The following is a 6,000-nucleotide window of genomic DNA, read 5'->3' as shown; positions in this document are numbered from 1 at the left end:
CTTGACTTCACCCAACCTAGTCCTCAGCTGTTGAAGGCCTCTTGGTGATGCCAATTAACTATTACCTGAATACAATCACATGTGATGAGGCTCGGATAATCCTTCTAGTAAGGGACTCATCCCTACAACGGTTAAGACTCAAACAAGAGCTACGCAATAGGGTCAAATTCATCACTCTGAGTTTATACGACCCTGATCACATGTGACTTTAGCGTATTCATCATTATGAGTTTATACGACCCTGATCACATGTGACTTTAACCATAATTGAAACACTTCAATCATAACTTCGCACTACTGATTTCACTTCCGTGACTTACGCTTCCTCTCGGAGCTACATCCCTTTCCTTTTTCCTTACCAAGGAGATCCACTTGGATGCCTTGACACTACCACAAGTGCCAAGGTGCTCACCCAAGACTACACCATTTCCTTGTGGCATAATCGCTATACCATGCACCACCCATACTCTGAATCCACTCGCGAAGACTCTCAAGTCCATGCACTACCTCCACTAAACGTGATCAATATCCGGGGCCAGACCTTCTAATGCTAACATTTCGCGACATACTCAATCCATTTCCTCGCACCGATCTAACGACACATGCAGAATCTTTAGCATGACTGGACCGCCTTACCAGGCCTTCAGCCAAACTGGACCACTCTCATAACCTTCAGCAGACCTGGATCGCCCTCCAGAGCCTTCAGTCCGGTTGGACCGTTCCCCGAGCCTTCGGCCTGACTGGTACGCCTACCGGCCTTCAGTCTATCCGGACCGCTCGACTGGCAATCAACATTCAGAGTTACTCCTTCAGGAAACTCCTCCCATGCATATTGTTCTAGCCCTCTAGGGGTTCCGAACTCTACCTCCATCCCATGTACTCAGTCCCGGCCCAATCCTAGGCCTTCCACAATCAATCGCTCTTGGTCTGTATCCCGCCCCGTACGTCTGTCACTTACTCATACCAACTCACGCTTTTGGCTGACCGAGACACTACTGAATCCCATGCAGCTAAACGACCCTTCATACTCATCGATTTTTTTTCCGGAGAATTCTCCAATTCTCCCCCACCTAGAGCACTGACTACCAACCACCGGTCGCCATTGCCGACCTTCCTCAACAGACCTTCCCACCACAAACACTTACACGCGAACCGATTCCCACTAACACGAGCAACCTTCACAAATCACACATCCACATTGATCATCCCGGACTCGAAAGAAACTCGATCTTCAGCTAACCACTCCTCAGACTACAGGTGCTACCCGATATCCAAACCAACACCCAATTCCCACGAACAACCCTCATGAATGATAACCAATGAAATTTCTAACACTAAGCCCATAACCATGCCATAACCCTCAAAATCAAAGAATACAATACCGAAAACCATGCAACGAGAACAGCAGATAAACAATACTCCACAATAACCATAAAATAATAAGACATCAAGAAGAAACATACCCGCAGCTGCATCTGGCACTGCCCTGACCTCCTCTGCTGTAAGCTGAAAAGCACGAACCTGAGCCCTTGGGGGCTCCGCTCCACCTTGACCTCCATTCGTGATCCTCAATGTGGCCGGTGCTGGAGCCCGCACCGGTCCTGCAGCAAGCTGTGGACAGTTGACCCTTAAGTGCCCAACCTGATGACAATGATAATAGATCCTCAAATCCCGACTTGGGACTGCTTGCCGACAATCCCTCGCATAGTGCCCCTCCTTTCCGCAATTTGCGGCATGCACCACCGGACTGACAAACTCCGGTGTGACTGCTCTGATCTCCTAATCTAGAATCGACGATCTTAGACCGTTTCGACGCCGGCTGCGAATGCACCGGAACCTGCCTCTGCTCTCGTAACTGCAACTCAAGCTCCAAATCACGCCGCCTGGCGGCCTCCTATAACTCTAACAAGGTCTCGCATCTCTGCGTAGACACGAACTGTCTGATATCCCTCTTGATCATACTCAGATATCGGGACATCTGAGCCTGCTCCAAAGCAAACTCGGGGTAAAACATCGCCCTCTCAGTGAACATCCTGGTGATCTTCGTTACCGACTCTGAATCTTGCTTTAGCTTAAGGAACTCCTGAGCCAATCTCTCCCTCTCAACCCGCGGAACATAACGAGTGCTAAACATCTCTCGGAACTGATCCCATGAAACTGCAGCCCTTTGTGCATCCGAATATGACCCCGTGGTCAATCTCCACCAATCCTTTGCCCCAAGCCTCAACAGATTCAGGGCACACCTCACCCTCTGATCAGCAGGGCATGTAGCATTTCTAGCTACCAACATCTTTAACAACGAGCGCGATACTTCTATTGATCGCTTTGATTTCAATCGTTTGGTTTAAGTCGGATGCTACATCAAACTTGGTTCTCTAAACCACGTAACCTACTCATCATAGTCGGACTCAATGTGATATGACCACTAGGATCGGGATAACAACAATCTTTTAGTCTTTACCGAAACAATGGTAACGACATACTTGAATAAAACAAAATCAATTACTAGCTTCTTGGTAACCTTGTGACTTTCCCTGATCCAAGTGTGATGTGCTTCCGGTAGTATAGGCCTCTACTACCTTTCACACCTACTCATACTCGTCCCAAGTATTGTCTCACAGTTTTCCAAGTTATTATCACAAAAACAGTTTTTAACACATAAAAATGTGTCCAAACAATCACAAAATTTTCCCTAGACTCTACTAGGACTTCTTCTATGCGTATCTTCAATCATCAACTCTGCTTCAGCTCGGTGGAAATGTCATACGATGGGTCAACTTCATGAATTACGCCAATCATTCCATCATCCTGCCAATCGAAGGTGTACTTCGGACGTACTGTACTCCTCTAAACGTACTGCATGACATGTTCTAAAGGCAAGATACCACTCTTATGATTTCTTCCGATAGGTGTCATTCACTATCATAAGCCTTTTCATTTCCTCTATTTACTCAATTCTCTATGAGTCCTTATCATGACATTCTATTCTCGTTTGGTGTATCGAGACGAGAATATAGATATAGGAAGAATTAGACGCGTATTCCTCCTTATTACTCCAAAAAGTTACATGTCAGTTCTAATATCGTAATTAAACGTTTAGAAACCTGAGCACATAAAATTTCCAGATCCGGTCGGCAACAGACCATAGATCCGATCATATAATGCATATCATAAATCATTTAGCACATAAAAGCAATTTAGGCATCATTCCTAAAATAAGCTAGTGCTCACACCTCACAATCATCGCTTAGCATTCTAAGTTTAAGTCTAGAAATAAATCCATATTCCTAGTTCGCTTAAACTAATGCTTTGATACCAACTGTGACATCCCCATTTTCACAGCCAGAAAAGACCAATTTTGTTTATGCTTTATAAAAATCAGAGTACCTCTTTTAATAAAAATGTCGCGGAATTTGTTCCCAGAAAAATACGATAAATATGTTATCAAAACATTTTCGAAGAAACGTATTTTATTTTTGTTAAAACGTTTGGGATGTCATCGTCAATATAGAAACATAAGCATAAACAGAACTTACATTTATTTACACTAGTGATCTACATCTCTTTAATCTCTCAGTGTAATGTGACTTCATATCAACACCAGTGATATAAATAAACTGAGTGGGTCAGGTTGGGAAACCTGGTGAGCACATAGGGTTTTCAACCCACAATAATATAATTATTATGTTTAAACAATCAAGCAATTAAACCCAATTATCCATCCCCATTATCTTCTTTACTCTTAAGGATCTACCCTAAGAATCAGCTATTTCCCGTTCATTCATTCCTAAGGATTATCCTAAGGAATCGGCACGAAGTCCATCGTTACCAAAGCTTATAGATTACAACTGGTGAACACGTAGTCCAAAACATCTGGTAAACACTTAGTTCAAAAGTAACTAGTGAACACACTTAGTTCAAAATACCTAGTGAACACACTCAGTTCAAAGATACGTAGTGAACACACTCAGTTCAAAATACCTAATGAGCACCTAGTTCAAAAACACCTACAGGTTACGAGCTTACTAGCGTTCCACCGGACCGTCTAGGATCGCCCATGGTCATCATCTATACTTCACTAGATGACTGGATCAGTTACAACATTTATGTCTCCCATCATGTTATCACAAAACAACTATTTCATCTACCCATGTTTTACCTAACACATTTTGTAGATATAAAATACATATACAATTTAAATCATTTAAAACATGTATAAAAATCTTTCACCCAGCATAGACAGCAAGTATTCAGACAATATGCACACACAACACGTAATTTATATTAAAATACTTCATATTTATGTGTAAGATGAAAGGGACTATGCACTCACTTGATTAGGTGGTGAGTCGGTACTCGGACAGCACTTCGTTGCTCTTAAAACAATTTCCTTGACAAAACCTAGTATCAATATGACTAGGGTTTAGTCTGACGTTAACTGTGACTAATTAATAGTCTAGCTATTATGATTATTGTATAAGCGTTAAATAACACTCAATATAACTCATAATAATATCCCAAACAATTATTTTAAGGACCTAATAACATTCCTATAATTATTTGAAAGCTATATTAAAAGTTGCGTAAGCGTAGCACACTTACAGCGAATTTTATCGAAAACCGGAACTTTATTTGGAGCAACGTTTCGAAACCGAAAGACCCCTTTTTCTCAGGACTTCGGGAGCCTCGGGGCTTCCCTTGGGAGCTAAGGGTTTAACTAGGGCTTAGGGGGCTCAAAATAGGCTAGAGAGAGAAAGAAATTAGAGAGAGAAAGGATTTTGGTGTGAAAAATGCGGGCAGCCTCGGCCCCCTTTTATAGCTGCGAGGTCTTCACTATGCGGGGCGTAGATCCGAAGTACGCAGCGCGTACTTCCAATGTCGTACTGACATGTCGATGATCTGCTGGGGCGACGTGGGCGAAGCTGGACCGAGGAGGGGTTCACGTACGCGGCGCATTCCAAGCTTGGATGTTGGGCATAATGTGAGGGTGACGCTTCCTTCATCTGAAGCGAGACCGTGCTCAGCAAGCGATGGCTGAGATTTGGCCACCTCATCGCATCTAGCAATAGCTTCGTAAATTCGAGTTTAAACTTTAAAAATTCGTAACTTTCGTGTACGACCTCCATTTTCGACGTTCTTTATATCCACAAGAAGGTGGGAACGTACTCTACAACTTTCGTTTAGACTCTGTCGACTAATTTTGGCTCTATTTTAAATTTTATATTATTAACAGACCGAGACAGGATTGGTCCGTTAAATTCTCATAACTTCTTCATCCGATGTCCATTTTTGCCCATCTTTTTCTCATTACACTACTCTTAATGAGATCTTCGATTCTTGTTTAGGTCGTGTCAGCTAAAAATCACCCGATCTAACATTCGAATTTCGGGCTGTACACTGTTAATCCAAAACTTCGAAAAATCACAACTTCTTCATACAAAGTTAGATTTGGGCGTTCTTTTTATCGATGTTCTTAGTTTAACATATTCTACGACTTTCGTTTAGATTGCTAAGGCTAAATCTCGCTCTATCGTAAATTAACTATTTACGTTTCTCGGTATCGTGTTGGTTCCGTCGCGAAACTTAACTGGGTCATAACTTCTTCGTTATAACTCAGATTTCGGCGTTCTTTATATGTACGGAAACCTTGTAACATATACTAAAACTTGGTTAAGATTATTTATTCTAAATAATCTTTTGTCGAAAAGTTGTTTTCGATCCTTATTGCCTCTAAATTGACTAGCCCGGATCTACGGGCGTTACACAACTCGCCTGTGCTCATCTGACCAATAACCTCGGGTGGTACTGACCCGCCCTGACCTCCCTCTCCTGCTCCCGATCCTGACCCGGATCCGCTCCCAGCATGCCTCGTGATCAACATACTGAAAAACACCACAAAATCTCAGATACTTCCCACTAACCCGAGAACCAACTCCCAACTCAACCCTAGAGGTCATGGTTTCCCTGATACGCGTATGGGTCCTGTGCTTTCAGTAGTAC

This window comes from Lactuca saligna, chromosome 9 (genome assembly GCF_052625555.1).
Source record: "Lactuca saligna cultivar CGN05327 chromosome 9, ASM5262555v1, whole genome shotgun sequence".
NCBI lineage: Eukaryota > Viridiplantae > Streptophyta > Magnoliopsida > Asterales > Asteraceae > Lactuca > Lactuca saligna.
Note: the sequence above shows the minus strand (reverse complement) of the source record.